Source organism: Diuraphis noxia, unplaced genomic scaffold, assembly GCF_037042655.1.
Source record: "Diuraphis noxia isolate RWA-SAM2 unplaced genomic scaffold, SU_Dnox_SAM2 contig0001, whole genome shotgun sequence".
In the NCBI taxonomy this organism is placed as follows: domain Eukaryota; kingdom Metazoa; phylum Arthropoda; class Insecta; order Hemiptera; family Aphididae; genus Diuraphis; species Diuraphis noxia.
The window spans coordinates 10,208,820-10,231,889 of record NW_028301711.1 but is presented as its reverse complement, the minus strand read 5'-3'; the positions used below and the strand labels follow the sequence as shown (position 1 = coordinate 10,231,889).

Sequence of the window (23,070 nt, the reverse complement as noted above, 5' to 3'; positions counted from 1 at the left end):
CATTGTCATAGACTTATTGTCACTATACTTATAGTATGATAAATAATTACCCAAGTACCAAACATCTATCATACCACCCACCCATACTCACCAAATTTTGTATGTGTTGCTCAAGCAAGTAATTCTTTTTCTAATCCCAGTGGTTGTGGATATCGGAGCCGATGCGGATACTTCCGATATAAGTAGAATAAAAAAGAACAATGGACGGAATTTTCAAATACCTACTACAACAGTGTAAAAGACCTAAGGTTATTTTTCAGCTAAGTAATGCATAATATACCATAGCGACATTGTGATAAGATTGTTAGATTTTACCTAGCTGCTACTTTTAATCCTGGATAGACATTGCGGTCTCTTGAACACCTGACCTTCCAATTTTTATTAAATTAATAAAATGAGATATATTTTTTTCGAATCTCTTTATTTATTCTCTAACTGTCGGTGGTATGAGATCAAACCTTGCTTCCTGCGAAATTTGAGCGGTGCTTATTTGAATTCTAAATTCTAATGTGGAATTAAAACATTTGTGTTTATTTTTATTTTCCTGCAATGGATGGTAAGTTCTAGCAATTTTTATTTAATTATATTAATGGCTATTTATAAATCTTTTTAATGAATATTTTATTATTTTAAACCAAACCAAAATAAGTAGGTAGACTCAGATAAATTGAGTTTTATGTAAATATTTGCACGTAGTAAAAAAGTGTTTTAAATATACCTATTTTGACTATAATTATTATTAATAGTGAATATTTTATATTTAAAATCAATTTATAAAAAAAAAATATTTTTTAAAATAATTTCGTCAATTCAGTACTTATTTTAAAATACAATTTAACATTAAATTATCGTATTGTTAATACGTTAAGTACCTCTATTTATAATGTCGAAATTACAAAGTTAAATCCTTTTAATGATATATGAATTATTTTAATTTATAAATAAACGTCCGCGAGTTTTCACCAAATTTCCATATTAGCAATTAGCATTAACTAATAACTATATAGAGATGAACATTTTTTCAAATTTTCGTAAACGGGCATATATACAGACAATTAATCTTACACATGACCAAAGGTACCTACATGACTCTTTGACTGATTGTTTACATTAGTAATTTCTATACCCCATACACTGTTCAAAATATTTTGATTTTTTTAGTTTCTTTTTAATTAATGTCGATAAAAAATTTACACTCTGTCAATAATCTTAAAAATGTAATACAACTTCCCTCGTAAGTAGGAAGTTGTTAGTGGAAATTAAAAAAAAGTTGAACGTAAATCCACAAAAGTTTTTTACGAGCGTTTGAAGTTAGAATTTTGACAAAATTTATCAAAGTCTTGAAAATTATCAACCATCGTAATTGAAAAATTATAAAATGTTCAGCTTATATAAGTTTATAACTAAGGGCTGAAAATTTAAAAGAAAGATTCTCATAAATAATTCATACTTTAACCAAAAAATCAAACAAATATACAGACATATTATTTATTTTTTACAGACATTTTAATTTCAAATTTAACATAACATATTTAAACCAAGAATAACAAATTTTAGTTATTTTGTTATAATTTAAAAATATAATTTATTGGTATATGAAACTTAGAGTATGTTATATTTGATATACACGCAATGGCATTTTAAAATGTAATTTTTTGGGGAAAAAAGAATTTAACCAACTATAGTAAATACTAATGCCTAATACTAAAATTAATTACTTTATTCACAATATAAAATCACCAAAAATACACTTGGTAAGGTATTATGGACTGACTGACCGTCTTCGCTCAGAATCATTTTTCTTATACAATGATATTACATCATTGGATTCAAATTTAACACAATCAATTACAGTAACTCACTTGTAACCTACTGTACAGCAGAGCGACAACCACTTGACCACCTTTTTTCTAAGAATATCAATAAAATTTTATTTGTTTGGTAAAAATCTTGAAAATTTAATACGAGGCTTCTAATACATTATTACAAAAGAAGTTGAAAAATGTTAAATATATATAGTCACAACTAATTTTTGTAGACATTTGAAGTTCAAGCCACTTTTATATTATGTTATCATGCCATATCATATTCACTTATTATATATAATGTACAGATTGTAAATTTTCAATAAACGCCATTTAATTAAAAAAGAAGAAGATAAAAAAAGTTATTTGAAGTTCAAATTTTGTTGAAATTAGATAATAACAATGAACTATTTTAGACATTTTGATGTAATTTGACATTTTGAAATGATCTAGTAGGTAATTAATATTATTAATTCGTTATATTACGTGATTAGGGACATTTCATTAAGTATCTCGTATGATACAATGACACTTTCAAAATACTTAGATTAATTTTAAGCTATACTTGTTTATTAGTTTATACTTATATTACTATTATGAAATAAATGACTAAAATAGCAATATAAATAAATAATAAAACATAGGATGACAGATTTCCCCCCCCCCCCAATCTTAAAGTGGTACTATTTTCCCTATTTGTTTACAGGAGAGGGGAGATCACATGTACCAGCATCATTAAGACATTTGAATAATTTCAAAAATTTTTTTTTGCTTAATTTATCTATAATAAACTATTCATTCTATAATTACTATTTTGAACTATATTTATTTTGCAAGACTAAATTTTATAATTTCAATTGTGTTCAAGAATTTCGTGAAAGATCACGTTCTAGATCACCACTTTTGCCTCATGGTGGTATAGATGTCATTGGGGAATTTTTAGTAGATGGAGAATCGTCAAGAAGAGTACTTGGTGTTAGAGGTCGAACAATTTTTGCAGACCCCAATGGATATACTTATGTTCAAAATCGTATGTCTACAAACCGAAGGTCAGCTGTAAAATAATATAGTACAATAAATATAGTTTTGAATAACTTGGTTAACTAAATAGTAAATATTATTTATTTATATAAATTGTTAAATTTATTTTATCACTAGACAATTGCGGTGTTCACGATATGAACAAGGTTGTAGAGCAACAGCTTCAATGGCGCTAGTACCTGAAAATGCACATATTGTATTGTACCAATTACACAACCACAGACCGGGTCACGATATTGAGTTAGGTCAGTTTTTACAGAATTTAAGAGATCGAGCTGTGGTGGAAGGTGTGTCTGCGAGAGCAATTTATGAGGAATCAGCTAGAAGGTAAGAATTCCTGATTTTTTTGATCTGTGAAATAGATGATACAACTTTATTAAATGCAATCAAATAGTAATACATTATGCTAGTGATATTCCAAATAAATTTTTTACTATAACAACATTTGTAGATATCCAAATGCGGCAATGGAAGTAAATGTTGAACAAGCTCTAAGAGTTGTACGGCAGGCTCGAAGAACTGTTTCGCCCACAATACCAGCCGATTTGAGGTCAACGGGAGAGACAATAGCCTCTGTTAGGTGGCAACGTCGTCTGTCATTTGTGGTAGATGACATCAACAATGTATCCTTCTACCAAGGTTTCCTTGAATTTATTCAAGACGGACACTCAGTATTTGGAGGTTTATTATTTGAAAACATTGATTTTATACGGCAACACATACCATTCCTCCAAAGAGCTCAAGTTTTAGCCGTTGATGGTACTTTTGGGGTAGTACCACATTTTCCAGGAGATATTGATCACTTAGTGACCATACATGCAGTCCTGGATAAAATTGTAAGATTTGACAAAATAAAATTTTCTGTATTTTTAAAATAATTCCTGATAAACTGCTGTTGATCAAAATTATAGTATTATTATAAATGCAAAAGTACGAGGTGTGGCAATTAAATAACGAGAATTTGTTTCTATCTCCTATAGTGGTAACACTAATACCTTGAAAATTTGTTGACCTTAAGTTCACGAGGTAATACACAAGTCTGCCAAATTTGATAGTGGTCGGTGTTATATTTTGTGCTCTCCGATTTTTTAAAGTTAGTAGTGTAGTGTCGTGACGTACAAAAATGTGTGACGTGAAAAACGAGCAACGAATCGTCACCAAGTTTCTGGTGAAATCTTGTGAAAAAACGGCCAAAATTTTTCGTAAATTACAGCGTGTGTTCGGTAATGACTGCTTATCAAAACCACGTGTGTACGAATGGGCATCACGTTTTGCATCAAGTCGAGAATCAGCGCAAGACGATGCAATGTCAAATCAAAACCATGCTGATCTGTTTCTTCGATATTAGGGGTGTTGTGCACAAAGAATTTGTTCCACAAGGTCAAACAGTGACAAGAGTATTTTATATTGAAGTTCTTAAGCGATTGTGTCATAGAATGTCTCGTGTAAGGCCGGAATTAGCCAAAAATGGTTGGGTCCTTCACCATGACAATGCGTCTGCACACTCATCATTAAAAGTTCAACAGTTTTTGACCAGTAGGAACATAACAACGCTCCCCCCACCAACGGTACAGCCCTGATCTGGCTTTACTGGACTTCTGGCTATTTCCAAAGTTAAAGGAACCAATGAAAGGGCATCGCTATGAGGATTTGGAAGATATTCAACGTGCCGTAACAACGGTTTTGAAGAGTTTAATTTCTGGAGACTTCCAGGAGTGCTTTCAGAAATGGGAAGAACGCTGGACCAAGTGTGTTAGACTTGGAGGAGAGTACTGTGAAGGCATGGGTGTATAAATCATTGTAAATATTAAATAAATGTTATAAAATTAAAAATTCTCGTTATTTAATTGCCACACCTCGTATAGCATAATATATCATTAGTTATTACTTACTCTAATCAGTCATAATTATTTGTTTTTTTTTTCTATCTCGCAGTCCATTCCTCTTGTTTATGCACTTACAAATCAAAGAACAAAGTCGGTATATATAAGATTGTGGCAGTTTTTAACAACGGATCTGCCTTTTGAACTTGTTGAATGGAATAGAATGCAAATTATTGCAGACTTTGAAATGGCTCAACGAAATGCCATTCGAAGAGTAATACTGGACTGTCATAATTATTTGTTTTTTTTTCTATCTCGCAGTCCATTCCTCTTGTTTATGCACTTACAAATCAAAGAACAAAGTCGGTATATATAAGATTGTGGCAGTTTTTAACAACGGATCTGCCTTTTGAACTTGTTGAATGGAATAGAATGCAAATTATTGCAGACTTTGAAATGGCTCAACGAAATGCCATTCGAAGAGTAATACTGGACTGTCGATTAGTTGGTTGCTGGTTCCATTTCAATCAGGTAAACACATTTTCATATAAAATTTTCTCTTACGAAAATGACATATTTTATCATTTAAATTTGTGTATATAGTGTATACTAATAGTATAAAATTTAATAAAATATTTTTGGTAACAGAGCATTGTAAGATATATTCGGACACATGGCATGAATGAAATTATTCGCAACAACTTTAATGTAGCCACCATTATCCGAATGGTAGGCTTATAACACCATATAGTTAGATATTCTATAAAACTTTCAAATATTTATTTATTGTTTTATTTAAGATCACTGCACTACCACATTTACCTCCGGAAAGGGACCCTCAATTGCCAATTGACTTCCATATCACTGGAGGGTTTTTTGTAAGCCAACAATTAGCAAGGCATATGGACATAATGCAATATTTTGATGATATGTTTAATTACATTCAACATTACTGGATCGATACTGTAGGTCTAGTTGGATTTTCTGTGTATGGATTAAATATTCGGACAAATAACTATATGGAGAGTTTTCATAGTATGCTGAAAACCACCATTGGTCAACACCCTCCAGTTTGGACATTCTATGGTAAGTTCTGTGAAATATTCAGTTGAGTTATTATATTATACTACTAAAACATAATAAAAAATTATGAATATTTTTGAATACAGACAGACTTCGTTCAGTAGAATCTCGAGTTAGAAGAGAAACCAGACAAATAATAAATGGACAACAGGTTAGATTTATTTATAACTTAATATTTCTTGATGCTTAATATTTTTTTTCTTTTTAGGTTCGTAGACCAATTATCACAAGTCGGGATAGAAATAATGAGGTCTTACAAAATCCTCTTCGACTAGTTTCCGACTAGTTGTCGACTCTATTCCTTAATGGTCGATATAACATCTCATCCTTCCTTAGAAGAGTCGCACATGTGGCGAGAGAGGATACTTGGACAATGAAATCGGTCCATTACCTAATGGTAAATATTAAGTTGTAGTCTTTTAATGAATATGTCTGTATAAATTATATATTTATTACATTATATTATGTTACTCACATTTGATATAATACATCAGGAAGATGAAATTCAGCAGCTACCACCTGTACAACTTGAACCACTGTTACCGCCTCCTCTTCCGGCAAATAATGGCCGTCAAATAGCACAGTGAAACACAATTTAATATTTTTGTATGATTATTCATTATATATTTAAGTAGGATATTTTACTATCTGCAGAAAAAAATACTACACGATACTGGACATTTATATACCAGGTGTAACAGGAAGAACTGACAAAAAAAAAAGTAAATAGTTTAAAAAATATACTCATGTCAGCAAATTCCTAAAAAAATATTTTGAAAAAGTTATTAAGTTCCAAATTAATTTAATCAAAAAAATATTGATATTTTAAAAAATTTTAAAAATAAACTACTTGACTTAGACAAATGTTTTTACCATAACATTTTTACTTATAATCAGATTCACAAATTGGCTATTTTGAAGTTATCCGAAAAAATTTTAATCAAATTTTAATTTTTAATTTTCAAAACTAAAAAATAAAAATGATTTTTTTTTAATTTTCAGTATTAAAAAATAAAAATCATTTTTTTTTAATTTTCCGTATTAAAAAATAAAAATCATTTAAAAAAAAAATTATATATGTAGCACAAGTGGCTACAAATTATACATAAAAAACAAAATTTAAAAATATTGATTAGAACAAAAGTTATTTCATCTGTCAGATCTTTCTGTTACATCCTGTATAAGTAAAATGCAAGTATCGTGTAACAACCCTGTGACACTTCTCTATACATTCAAAAAACATAAAATTTTTTATGCAATCAGCATCACGTATATTTGTACAACTATTTTCATAATTTTTATAGTTTAAATATTGCTAAAAATCAAAAATTTTGTATTTGGTCTAGGGAAATGTGCAAAAATGGACAACTGATTAGGACGTGCAAATTTTAGGTCCAAATTCCAAATTCGTGCTAAATATTGGCATAGGAATGAATTCCAATATGAATATAATATTATGAATCATATAATTAAAATACATGATAATTGCATAAAAAAATGTTTGAGTATGTGTGTGGTAGGAGGGGGGAGGGCAGAGAGATAATATATTCTATTATTTTATTTACTTGTATTACATCTGATTTTATATTTCATTCAACTATATACTATAAAACATTTTATACCAAATTAAAATATATTGTATTATGATATTATGATATTATGGTATTATTAATTATTCAAAAGAATAAAATTAATTATTTGATAAAAGTATTAAAAATAATTACCTATATTTCAGCTATTTGGGCTACTGAAGTTGAGTTATTTTCTGCAGCTCTTTCGATGAACACAACTATAGTGGTATATACCTTTTCAACAAACAGGACTGGCAAGTGTTCCATAAATCTGGTAGAATTCCAGACACATTTAATATGCATGAGAAATGTGTATATTTAATCAACTCGAATAGTAACCATTTTGATGTTGTTACTTCTGTAGAAGATAACAAATAAAAACTATAATATATCATTAATAGGTAATTAATAGCAACAAAATATTAATAATTAATAGTAATAAAATATTATTTAATATGTATCATCTCATTTATTATAATTTTATTCTTGAAAAATGACAAGGACTAAGCAGTCTATATTGTTAATTTTTATATTCGTCATTAATTAAATTTGTTTATTTTTTAAATTTGTTATGTTTATTGTTTAAAATAATATTAATAATAATAAAATATTATTTAATATCATCTCATTCATTATAATTTTATACTTGATTAGTCGTCTATGTACCTATTGTTATTTTTTTATTTTTTTATATAATACATAAAAATGTTTTTTTTTTTTTTTTTTTTTAATGTTGTTATGCTTATGAAATCTGGCTCAATTAACTACATACTAATAATAGAGGACTTATTGACTACAATACAATATTTTGTTAATTAATAGGATAATATCCTAATATTATATAATAATTAGGCATCATAGTTTTTTATAAATATTATCAAGAATATAAAATTTAAAACGAAGGAAATGGGCTCAACTAATGCATCTAACTTTTACAAAAATAATAACACTACATTTTTAATTTTTTGTAAATTTACCAATTTTATAGATAGTTTTTTTTCTCCTGAAAATTTTTTGAAAATTGAATATTGATTGTTGCACTGGGGCCTCCTTCATTTTAATACTTTAAATTTACCCCAATAAATTTAAAGTATTATTTGCACTTTAAGTTATGTATGATCCCGTGCCTGAGTGGACTGCTGGTCATGTGAGTTGCCAATTGGATAGTTTGCTACCTAGTTCAGTGTGTATACACTATATAGTTGTTTTTAACAGAAAACATAATATTGAATCATAATAAATTGAAATTAAGGAATACAAAAAAATTAGAAAAAGACATAAATTATTATAACTGTACTAGATAATACATAATTAACATTATGAATTGAGTAATAATAACAAATATCAGTTAGTTCCCCTAACCCCCTAACAGGTTGAAAAAAAATGCTAAGATAATCTATGAATTAAAATATTTTCCTGATAAATATCTTCCTCCCGAACAATACAATTTATGGGGGAGTAAAATTTTATAATAGGAAATATTTACTCCCAGAAATACAATTTATGAGGGAGTAAAATTGTATAATAGGAAATATTTACTCCCAGACATACAATTTGTTGTGGAGTAAAATTTTAGAATAAGAAATATTTACTCCCAAACATTACAATTTATGGGGGAGTAAAATTTTAGAATAGGAAATATTTACTCCTAGAAATACAATTTGCTAGGGAGTAAAATTTTAAAGTAGGAAATATTTACTCCCGGAAAATTTTACTCCCCAGATAATGGAGAAAATAACTTATTAATTAATTATTTATTAATAAAATAAATAGTTATTTTCTCCATTATCTGAGGAGTAAAATTTTCCGGGAGTAAATATTTCCTACTTTAAAATTTTACTCCCCCATAAATTGTATGGTTTAGGAGTAAATATTTCCTATTCTATTGTATAAAATGTAAGTTGTAATACATTTTTTTGGGGAAATTAGAAATATACATTATGTAAATCTAATTTAAAGAAAAATGTTGATCGTAAAACATTTAGTTGAGACAAGTAATTACAATTGAAAACTAGTATCAACTTTTATTTATATATAATATATAACAACTTGTAACATATTACATATATGTGACACTGCTATATGTTACTAAATTATAAATAAGAATAATAAGGGAGAAGGCTTATATACACAGTAGGGTTATCCGTACACAAATACACAAACAACTGTTGACATATATAAGAGACACACAATGTTAAGTTCGTTAGTTCTGGGTCCAGTAGAGCTGCCCGCAAGCCAACGAACTCCGGAAGACCATACCTGTGAGTAAGCCTTTCGATATTTTTGTAGTTATTAAGTATTGCGTATTTTATGAATATTGCTTAATGAATATTGTGTATGTATGTAATAAGTATGGTGCTATAATAAAAAACATATCAACTAGAGCTTAATATTTGATCTATCTTTCCTGAAGCTCCCGAGTTACGGTTAAAATATAATTCATAGGGCTCTGAAAACCCTCACTGAATTATCTAAATATAACAGGTTCCAAAACCCCGTTACAAACTTTTAATTGTGAGTACCCATGTTATTATCATTTAATTGACAGTCAGTGTCGGTCTGGTTCATGGTGCGTCGGAGGCCCTTGATAATTTTTATGTATATAAAGAAATCTAAGTTAACTCACGATTCTCACAAATGTTTTAATGTTACAACATTATGACAATATATTATATATGTTACAATATTATGACAACTATACATTCATATATTAATAATATTATTACTGGGGGGTGGAGTGGACGAGCGGACTAAGGCGTCTGTTGCCATGCACGCAGTCGCCGGTTCGAATCTCGGTCACGGGCGGCATCGCTCTTTGGGCATTTCTCGGTGTCCTATGTTTGTCGGTGAGAGAGACCACGGCGGCGGCGGCCTCCCAACCGGGCATGGCAGAAACCTACGGGTGCCCATTCAAAATTCTGCCAAAAGACCCACGTGTTTAAAACCTACAGTACCTTCCCCTACAGTTCCCCCAGGCTAATGACCTCAGTTGTCGAAGCCTTAACCCTAAAAAAAAAAAAAAAAAAAAAAATATTATTACTAATAACCTACTGTTGCCTATCTTTACCAGGGTCTAAAAAAAATTTTAAAAAAAGAGCCATTTTGTAGTTATTCATTTATAATAAGGAGAAAAAAATAATTTTGAAATCCGTTGAATTTTAATTGAACGAAAAGCAACCTATATTTTCAAAAATAATAATACTTAGGTACTAATAATTAATACCATGTTTATGAGATTGGACTCTAGTTATAGTAAGTTATGAATGTTATGATATTGATTGTACATTCTACACAGAAAATTATCTAGGTATAAAGTTTTTTTTTTTTTTTATAGAGGCCCATAGCCATAGGCATAAAGTAAAATTTGATAATAATAATATGAAAGGATCCTTAATTATATTCCCTAAATAATATACTCAATAGTATGAAGTATTAATGTATTATCGTTTATCATTGATAATTAGTAGATTTTAGTACCTATACAATGAGAGTCAACAAAATTTAGATAGTATTAGACATATTATTGTGTATGATACATTAAATTTAAAATCGAATCATTTTCAAAAGACAAATCTGCTTAATATTATAAAGTATTTTAGCGATCTACATAATTTATCAAAGTCAAATGCTTATAATCTAGTCTAAAATGTATTAATATACTTAATAGTTAATAATTCAGTTGCGTGAAGAACGGCCAGAAACCTAAATATACGTGGGACAAAATTAATTTTTTTATACTACCCACCCTCCTTTACAATAGTGGAGTATCTAAGGGAGAGAAAAACATCACTTACCTACCTATTAATTTATTAACTAATTAAAAACTAATTTAATTTACACAATCAATATTGACCATTCTATAAACTTACTACTTAGTTCTATTTATATGTGGTATAGTATAATGAAACATACTGAACGTACCTACTTGCAAATGTTGATCCATATCTTTGTCAGAGCATTTTGAACACCATCAAATAATATTTTACTATCAGTGACCCGAGTCTCTCAGCGGTCGGCGATTAAATGACGATTGACGAATATCGGAATATTTGAAAATAAAACACTGAATAACACTGTACAACACTTTAAAAATATAATATAAATATAATTAGGTAATTATACGAAATTAAACTAACCCAATAAGGGGTATTACCCGTAATTAAATAGTACACATTGCACTCGACAGTTTGTTAATAGACAACATAAGGTGTGTTTTGGCGATGCAGTTTTTAGCAACCTAGTAACTAATTTAACAAACAAATTGTTTTGGCGATAATGTTATGAGAATTTTTTTTTCAACAGACAAAGGTTGATTTCCTCCAGAGTATTTTTTAGTTAAATTACATTCTTTTAAGCAGATCTGTACAAGTTTAAAAAATGTTTGACGCATCATTCGAAAATGAGAATGGAAATCACTGTCTCCATAATCTTTTATAATCGTATCTATAGGATTCTGCAACCTTATATGACTTTGACGACTCAACAACAACTTTAGTATTCTTAAATTTGTTTTTCTTTTATATTGTAATACATTCCAACATAACTGTCTATATTTTAGAACAGTTGATTGCGACTCCATAATATAGCTTAGCATTACTAGTACTAATTCACTTTCATCATTCATAATGAATAAGGTATAAGGTTTAGATATTTAAATTAAAAAATAAAATAAGTATAGGTACATTTTTATTTAATTACCATTTTATAGTTATCACACTATCATTTATCAGTTATCACCACAAACTTAAAAAAAGATACTGTACAGTAAACAAAACGTTTTGGCGATATAGCAACCAAGTGGTTATTTGAGCAAACGATTCTAAATCAGGTTGCTCAAAACTGCGTCGCCAAAACACGCCTATAGTCAGTAGTCACGGATACGAACATTATTATAACTTGTCCCCACGATTCGTTGTTGATAGCACAGAATAATTATATTAGAACACAGACATCTATACTAACTTTATTATAGAAGTCTGTGTATTAGAATAATAATATTCTGTGGTTGGTAGTGTTGATACTAGCTTGATAGTTTAATATTATATTAATACCCATGATATAACATAATATTATAAACAACAAGGTATGAACACAGAATAGATTAAATGGTATGAATGTATTCATGATCGTGAGCCATAACTTTTTGACGGTCAGATGCCGCCCAAATCCTTCGGTCTACCTATTGTTCATCATTTAATTAACTGAACTGTTAATCCGTTTTTATATTTGAGAATATATACCTTATACCTATTTACCTTTAATGTCTATTATTTAAGAGAAATATACTTGGCACATTCTCAGATTATAATATAGGTAGGTAATCGATTACCACGCACTAAGATATACTAAGGTCTAAGAATCTAAAATATAAGGTACATCTTATAGTCCGTGTTGGTTACGCACTATGTGGTAAATAGACTGGCCGAAATTATTAACTACAAATTTAATGTATAATGTATTAATATGAATGTTGTTACATAGAGTATAGTTTTAACTTTTAATATTAAATACCTACATGAGAAATACCACCAATAATTGTATGATAAATACCACTGTCTTAGAATATATCTTCTAAGGGCCGGTTTTTCAATTGGCATAATAACTGCCAGTTAGTTAACCATCAGTTTAATTTAACTATCGTTCAAAATGCCAGTTAAATAGTGCACTGTTTATCAAATGAAATTGATGTGCCAGTTAATTAACTAGAGGTTAATCGTAAAATCAATATATCTTATTAATGGTCATACTGTAAAAAGTGTATTATCTTATTTTGCTTTTGCTATTATCAGTGATTGTGTTTTGAAAGTGCCGGTTGCGGGTTGATTTTACATAATACGTTTGTAGACTTGTACTTTGTAGTTGTGTAAAAATCTTTAATCCGTCTTTTAGTGAAGAATATAAAATGAGTGAGTTAAGTAAAAGGAAACGTTCCAATAATTTCAGTTTTTCCGAAAAGGAACTTTTATTAAAAATTGCTCTTTCCAGGAAAACAGTGTTGGAAAATAAATCATCCAATGCTGTTACCTGGAAAGACAAAGAAAAGACTTGGGGAGAAATTGCTGAACAATATAACAGCCAATCACCAGGATCTGTAAGAATACATCATATTTTTGTACAATTGGTAATTAGTAAGTAAGTATTTAATTTATTTTACTTTAATAGCCAAGAACTGCAAGTTGTTTAAAACAAAAATATGACAACATAAAAAAAAATTTAAGAGGTATCAAATCTCAGCTTTTTGTTACTGGTGGTGGTCCTTTTAAAAATGTATCTGAACCTTCTACAGAACTTGAATCAGAACTATACAGAACTATTCAAGTATCTGTTGAAGGAATTTACTGTGCGTTTGATTCTAACGTCATAAGAAGTTAATTTACATTTTAATTTATTTAATTAGTTACTTTTTTCTCAGTTCGATCATATCATGACTATATGTTATAATACTTAATTATTTGAGAAAACAATAATTATAATTGTAAATATTTAGCAAATTATGTATTATACTAAACAGCAGATAATTCAAATGGAATCATTGATCCAGTGTATGATCAATTTGAAATAGAAGTTTGGCCAACTGATGAAAATAATAAAAGCGAAGACCTTATCACAGAAGACATTTTGCAATCAAATACTAATGTCATACAAAGTGAGTTATATAAAATCAAAAGAAAAGAAATTACAACTTTACTATAAACAGAATTAACTTAGCTCTTCTTTTATTATAGTACCAAGTGTATCAACATGGACTTCTTCTGATTCTGTAAAATTATTAAGATCAAAACCAATAGCTACTGAGTTAAGTTTCAGTGTATCACCATCTAAAAAAAAAACAGGTAAATTATTTCTGCTCTGGTAAGTTGGTTTCAGATATGAGTTGAACTTGTTTCAGGTAATATGTTACAAAAATTTGGTTATTTGAATCTATATTGTGAATATATTTTTAATAGTTTATTATAGGTTAAACAAATAGGTATGAAGAAAAAAAAATAAGCACATTTTCTCCCCCTCAAGAAAAAATGGATCATGGATGTATTATTATTATTTATTATTATTGTTATGGGGTTAGTCAAAGTTAATGATGATTTAAATTTAATGTCAAGAAATCCTATAATATTATAATATTATCTTTTGAGTGTCCCATTCAATTGAACATTTGAGAATCCTAACTGTTACTTCTTCAAAATTGAATTAATACGAACCTGATATAAGTTATTAATATATAGAATTTAAAAATAATAGTAGGTATACTGTTTCTTTCAAATATTACTGCAATCAAAATTAATAATAATTTATAACTCAATGCATACTAAAGATTTTTGCACTAACTTTATACTCATATAGTAGCTAAGCAACCAATATTATACTGACTCTTATATTATTTACTATTTGAACAAATTATGTAAATTATTAAAAAATCTTTATGCTAATTTCCCTTATCCTCATCCTTTTCACTATTCTTTTCTTTTTCCTTCTTTCCTAGAACAACCATTTAAAAAGAAAAAAATGTGTTATGCATCGGCAAGTGAAAAAATTGCAAACTTGGCAGAAGAAAAAGAAAGTTTAGTGTGTTTGCAAAAAGAGTTGGTCAAGCAAGAACTTGAACAAAGCAGAGAACTGCACCAATTAAAAATAAAACATATGAACGAAGAGCATGAACTAAAAATGTTGGCTCTTCAATATGAATGCAACATTAAAAAAAATATATTTTCTTCATAAAATTAAAAATTCAAACTAAAAAATTTAATTAAATCAAATTATAAGTATTATTATTTTTATTAACTGTTTTAAAACTAACATTATTTAGTAATATCAATTAAAATGTACTGTTTATTATTTTTTACTATTAAAATTATTACTTATGTTTAAAAGTGATTATTATTATATTTAAGTTATTTATAAAAGTTATGAGTTATTTATTAATTTTAGAGATGTGAAAAATATTAATTTACTAATCTTGTTCTAGCATTATTTTGCCGATTTTCTATTATGGGTGTATTGATTATTTCTATCAGTTCATCAGGTAATATTATATATTAATATCATACAATTATGAATATCATCCATTGGCATTTCTTCATTACAGTCAATTGCAATATTGTGAAGAACCGAACAAGCAATTATAACAGTTTGTATATTAGAGATTTGCAATCTCATCCCGAGTGACAAAACTGGAAATCGTCGTTTCCAAACACCATAAGAACGTTCCACGGGATTTCTAGTACGAATTTGAGATTCGTTGTATAAGTTTTCTGGCCCTGCACGGGGGTTCAGGAATGGTGTGACAATATGCATAGTATTGGCATAACCAGAATCTGCCACTATTAAGCTATTTCCCCAGCTTTGAGTAATATGTAAATCATTATTTATTTTTGAATGTGAAAATATTGTAGAGTCATGTGTTGAACCTGGCCAGCGAACAACAATATCCATAATTTTCAATTTAGGAGAAACTACAGTCTGGACATTAAGTGAAAACCATCCTTTTCGGTTATGGAAATATTCTGCATTAGGTCCACCTTGAATTAAGTTTTTAATTTCAATTTTTGTTATTAAATTTAAGTTTGTAAAAAAATAAACATTAAAACAATGAATAGCAATATTAACTAGTAATTTTTTTGTAATTACAAATAACTTTTGGTGGGAACTTGAAACTTTAATTTTAATTAAATTAATTTTTATTTTTATTTTAGATACAGAACGTCATTTTCCAAACATTGAGATTAATTTTAATCAAAAAAGTTTAAAGTCATTATAAATACAATAAATGCAATGTTTTATTATAGACTAGTTGCCAGTGGTATATCCAGGGTAAAATTGTTAAATAATAAACAAAAATTGTTAAACACTATGTTTTTATTTCATTTTTTTACCCCCCCCCCCCTTCAAGTTAGGTTAGCTAACCCCCCCCCCCCCTTCGAAAAAAATCTAGATATCCCACTATTATCTGCTATGCCAATGCTATATTATTATACTACTTTATAAATATAAATCTACATAATTTATAATATTACAATTTACATAGGTTTTTAACTACTGTAAATCATAAACTAAGTAAGTACATCATTTTGTACAAAAATTCTATAAGACTCACCTGGGCTTTGAATTTTAATATGAGTACAGTCAATCGCCCCAATAACCAACGGAAATTTGGCTATACCATAAAATTGTTTATGCAACTCTTTTACTTCGTCATTTGTTTCTGGCATTTTAATTATTTGAGGACAAAGTTTTGCCAAAGCTACACTTACATCATGTACTATGACACATGCAGCAGATTTACTAACACCCATTACATCTCCAGCACTAATTAAAAAAGATCCATAAGCATAAAATCTCAGAGCTAATAATAGTTTTTGTGTAGGTGTTATGGCATGATTTCTGTAGATACATAAAAAAAAAATTAACGAGTATTTTATTTGGACTAATTTTTGAATAATGTAAATACTACTATATTACCTGTCTGTATTTGATGATATAGTAGGGCCTATCATATTTAATATAATCAGAACCGTTTCTTTAGATAATCTAAAGCGATTTTTAAAATCTAGTTCATCCCAAGTACTAAAATGATCATCCCTAGTTCGTACAGTATACGGTCTGCGCTGATAATTTAAATATTCTTGAAATTCATCGTCATCATCATAAAAAAGTATTTCATTTTCGAAATTCATAGTAAGTAAGTATATTAGTAACTTAATTCAAATTATGAAGAAAAATAGAAGTGAAACGTAGTAATATTAATATAAAATATACGTAATATAAAATGTACTTGCTAAAATAGTAAAATTATTATTATCACAAGAATAATCAATGATAATTATTAAATTAACTGACAGTTAAAAAGTTAATCGGAAGAAATAGTAGTGGTTAGTTTAACTATCGGTTAAACCTGATGGTTAGCTTAACTGGAGTTCCAAAAACAGTTTAACTGGGACAAAGTATTAACCGGCAGTTAAATTCTACTAACTGCCAGTTAAATTCTACTAACTGCCAGTTAAAGTCAATTGAAAAACCGACCCTAAGACCGTGATAAATACCAATCAGTTTATTAACCTAACCTATGATATAGCCTATAGGACATTGGTTGGTAGCTGAATCATATAAATTGCGGGATTATCGAGATACACCGATAACATACGCGTTGCACCACATTTTAGGCGTGTTCATTTTTTCCCGGGCGAAGTCGGGAGTTACAAACATAATACACTAAATTATTTAAATACATTAATTTTAAAAATCATATAATAATAATTAATAAGTTAATTAGGTTAGTGAACAGTGTTGATGTGTATCTACTGGCTACTCAACTAGCAGTACTAGCTATACTAAAAAAACAGTTGTATTCTGAAGATTTTACAAGTGCACTTTACCACCCCATGCAAATTTTTCGCTTTTTTTTTTTTTGGAATTTACTTATATTAACTATTTAAGAATAATGGTGAAATCAGAATCTGTCGGCCAGACTTAGTTTCGAAGTTATGGCCTCCTATGGAAGTTCTAAAATTTGCGGGTTTTACGCATTCACAATACGCTATAAATTACCCTGCTTTTCATATTTTTTTTTTTATGTTTTGGTAGGTACTTACGTATTCTAACCTGTTTAAAACGATTATGCAATCAGAATTTGTCGATCAAACTTAGTTTTAAAGTTATAGCATACCTATTCTAACCTGTTTGATCTAAGTATGATTAAAAAATTTGAAATTCTGTCCCAGTAATTCCAAATTCTTTTGAACTATTTAGTAAAATGTAGAATAAGATATACCGACAAAGACTTTTCTTATGTCCAGAAAAGTGCCTATACCTAATATTTTTGTGTGCGTCCAGGTTAGGTATTGTATATTTCATTAGTAAGATGTGCCAAGGTATCTTCAGTACCTAGTACCTACCTAAACCCTTTCCCGTACCTATAACTATATTATGAAGCAGGTAGTAAGTAGTTAGTTTTCTTCTAAGCAGTTAAAAATACTTGTTTTAATTGCCTTTTCAAATATCTTATAAAATACATTTATCTATAGTCTATACTCTATACATTGGTCTGTATAGGTATAGTTAGTTAAATTCGTTTGAGAAGAAGCTTCGTAGTTATAACTTACTAGTTATACCTAAACTTAAGCTTATAAATTATAATACCTCAAGTTAACAGCTGAGGTCATAGTATAATATCATATTTTCACCATAATTAAAAGCAGTACGTATCCTGTGTGTTTTTTTTTTTTTTTTGTCGCGTATTTCATGGTGACATAGCCTAACCACTGAAATAGTTATTTTATTTAATATATTAATATTGTATTATTGTAGGTACGTACCTAGATTTTTTTGTTTTATTTTCTGTAAATACTCCATACATATTTTTTCCAGTCAACACCTTTTCTCCTCAAAACTTTACCGACTGTTAATAGTGTTAATAGTAGATATTGAAATCATAACCACATATTCGTTTATTTTGTGCTCGCAATTGGTTCACGTAAGAAAAAAAAGTTAACGAGACGTACTGTCCATCTCTGTGTCATTTATCCCCGGGCTAAACATTATTTTGTTATACTTATACGTTTTTTCTATTTTATTCTTCTATAGAGGGAGTAACAATCGCCGGCTACCTTAAGAAAATAATTACTCCCTAGATAAAGAGGAGTTAAACTATAGAGGGAGTAATAATCGCCGACTAGCTTAAGAAATAATTACTCCCGGCGATTTTTACTCCCTGGATAAAGAGGAGTTAAAATATAGTGGGAGTTAAAATCGCCGATTAGTATAGGACATATTTACTCCCGGCGATTATTACTCCCCGTGATTTGGGGAGTTAAAATATAGTGGGAGTTAAAATCGCCGGTTAGCATAGGAAATAATTACTCCCGGCGATTTTAACTGGGGGAGTAAAAATCGCCGGTAGTCAATTTCGCCGGTCACACCGGCCCACTGTGTTATCTGACTGTGCCAGTCCGCTACTGCACAGAGTAATAATATTTAAGATATAATATATATAATAGTAACAAGACCAGGTACCTAAGTACCATAATAGGTGAGTACTAACATTTTTGTATGTTGTACGAAATGCGGTTTTTTTTTAATCGTAATATGATATTAGTTTAAAAACTAAAATTATTAACTCAGACTTTGTAGTAATATTTTATTTTTTATGCATTTTATTTTTTATAATAAAGAATTAGTTTCATCTATTACCATCTCATCCATATAGCTTGACAGTTCGGCTTCCTAAAACATAATTAAATAGTAATTGTATTAGTTTGAATTTAAAGGACAAAATAATTTACAAGTTATGCTAGGTTTCTGAACATGTTAAGTACCTACATCAGGGCCGGATTTAGGGGAGGGCTGAGTGGGCTGCAGCCCAGGGGCCCCCACAAATTCAGGCCCCACCAATGTTATGATATTTAAATTAGGATACAGAAAAAATATTATATTTATATATTAAATACTCATATTTACACATAAGTAATTAAATAATATTGAACATTATTTGGACAGTTAAAAAATTTAATTTTACAAACTATAATAATAGATGTATTCGCATTTGTTGACAATGAACGGTGTCTAAGAATCTAGACAAGATAGGTTTTTATGCCATCCGTAATCAGTGTTAATTTTCAAAACGTTATTGATAAGTTTGTACAAATGAAATTTAAAAAAGGTCCAGGCAATTTTAATTACCTGACATTATTATTTTTATTATTCTTTATTTAATTACTTACACCTAATATTATGATGATATTACCTATACTATATTTATATATACTAACCTACTAGATTTAATTGTTTTTATAATTATTTATTATTAAATAAGTAGTTAAATTGATACTTTTATAATATTAGTATACTAATTATGATAATAAATGTTATTTAATAAGTAAAAAAATATATTTTCTTATTTATATGTAAGGGGTTCCCAAAATGCATTCCGCCTAGGGGCCACCACATACTTAAATTCGCCCCTGATCTATATCCCAATATGGTCTAGGATTTGTTTTAAATACATTTTGGTTAATAAAATAGAGTAATAAGTAAAATAAGTTTTAACAAATTTACTAAATAAATTTTCAACTTCATACGCTCATGACTGTAGACGAATATTGAACAAGATGCCCTGTCGCATACTGCTTTTCCAATCTAGCAGATGAGACGATTTTCAAATTATTCTTCAGCCAAATTAAATCAAAGGTGGGAGTAATTCAACCTGAAGTCTTCATGTCTGATGATGCACCTGCGTAGTATTACAATGCTTGGAGTATCGTCATGGGAGATGTTCCACACAGACTTTTGTGTACATGGCACGTAGACCGAAACTGGCGAAAAAATTTGTGTAAAATTAAAGGTGGGCCCGAGAAAAAATCCCTCGTATATAAGACATTACGAGTTTTATTACAAATAACATCAGTTGATGAATTTAAAGCATGTCAAGAGCAAGTTATATATATGACTTATTAAAGGATGAAGATACTCATGCATTTGGAATATATTTTAAAGACAGTTACTCAAAACGATCTGAGGTTTGGGCTTACTACTATCGATTAAGAAAAGGTATCAACACAAATATGTATCTTGAAGCTTTTCATAAAGTTTTAAAGCATATTTATTTAGAAGGGAAAAAATGTCAACGCTTGGATAAGATAATAAATGCTGTTATGAAGATAAATAGAGACTTGATCTTTAAAAGATTAATTAAAATATCGAAAAATGTTATGACATCTAAAGAGAAAAAAATTTGTGAAAGTCATACGCGAGGTGAGTCAATTACATTAAGTTCAATTCGAGTTCTTGAAAATAAAAAACCATGGATTGTTGAATCAGTATCGGATAAATCTCAAGAATATTATGTTGCCAAAGTTGGAGAGATGTGTAATAGTTCTTGCTTGAAATGTCCAGTGTGTAGAATTTGTGTACATACTTTCACATGTACTTGCATAGATAATATTATAAAAATGAATATTTGTAAACACATACATGCTTGCGCATTAGAATTTTGTAAAGCAGTCAACAATATATGCAATAATATTAGTAATAATAACGATGAAACTAATGTTAATAATAATAATAAAATGCATTTAGAAGATAATATTAGAGAAGAGAAAGAAGATTTACTGTCATTTATACAAGTCTCTCAAGAGTCCAAACCTGATACAAACGAAAACATTATTTCCAAACTAGGACTCATCCAAAGACTGTGTGTTACTAGACAGATTAGTAAAGAAGATGAACATTTAGTTGAAAAGAAAATGGATGATATATTAAAAATTTTGAATAAAACTGATGAAATCCATTTTAAGACTAAAGAAAAAGTAAATATAAGAAAAAATATTGATCCTCGACTCAGGTTTTATTCAACAAAGAAAAGAAGAATTGAAAAAAATCAACTCCAAAAGCCCTTACTCCATGAAGTAAATGCAATCTGAGAAAGGCTCGATGATGACAATCATGCACAAAACGTGAAAAAGCGAAGGATACCGTCTTATAGTAGTCTTTGTCAAAATGTATCTACTAAAAAGAGAACATTGAATTCTACATCATATAAAAGAAGAGAACAACAAAAATTAAAAGAAACGAGACGGAGAAAAGATGTTTTGATTTCTGAATATATTTTGAAAAGGGCAAAATTTTTATCTGAAAAGTGTTATTCGTGCCATCGCTTACGTTTTCTGTCCAGTGTCAATAAGTGCAACTCAGATCTCCTCGGGCAATTAGGGATGTCAATTCCAAGTGATGCTAAAAGCAATATACAAATATGCACAACTTGTCATCCGCATATAAAGAAATCAAAGATTCCTCCATTGTACATAGGCAATGGTTTTGAGTTAAACAGTGTTCTACCTTCAGTTACTCAACTAAATCAAATTGAAAAGCAAATGGTCTCACTTAGATTACCATTTATGAAAATATTCAAATGTCTTCGCAGTGATGGACAGCCAAAAACCAAAGGCAATATTATTAATGTTACAATAGATCTCACTAAGACAAAATCTATTCTGCCCAGACGTGCCGAAAATTTAGCTGCAGTTAAGATGATGAAAGTGAAATTGAAAAGAAAATCATGTTTTAAATAACATTATCTTTATTAAAATGTTAGACCAACATAGTGGTAGAAGCATTAAATGATTTGATTAAAAAGCCACTTTATAAAGATGCAGAAATAGACAGATTGGTTAGCTCATGTCACTGAAACTACCAATGGCATGGAAAATGCCTCAGATCTCAAAAGTCAAGGAACTGATGATGAAGATACAAACATTGAGCCGATCTATCCAGAAACAATGGACACGATGATTGAAAAATGTGATTTCGTGTCTTTTGCTCTAGGTGAAGGCATGGAACCATTGTCTATTCTTATAGATGATCACGTGGAAGTAAAAGCTTTTCCTGATTTATTTGGAGAGCATCCACGCACTAACAAATCGCCTTTAAAGAATTATTCAAAAGTAGTAAGATCTGAACTGTTAAATGTAGATCGAAGATTTGCATCGGACTCTTCGAACTTATTTTTTAAATGCAAAGTATTAGTTCAAAAATTAATTGCTAGCAATGTGCAAATTGTTATGTGAAAAAACAAAAAAGGAAACACCACTGCTAACGAGGTAGCTAATCCAGGGGTCTTAAATAAAATGATAGATAATCATCAAGGGTACCGAATGCTACACAACGTACAAAATTCACCTGCATATCTAGCTTCAATGAGAAAAAATGTTTTTGCCATGGTACGTCAAGAAGGTCAGCCGACTTTATTTTTTAACATTT

The 23,070-nt window shown here is 29.1% G+C and overlaps 1 pseudogene; it reads left to right on the top strand.

The window, feature by feature from the left end:
• Positions 1-549: 549 nt before the first annotated feature.
• Positions 550-15,322, top strand: LOC149059560 (uncharacterized; annotated as a pseudogene).
• The last annotated feature ends 7,748 nt before the right edge of the window (positions 15,323-23,070 follow it).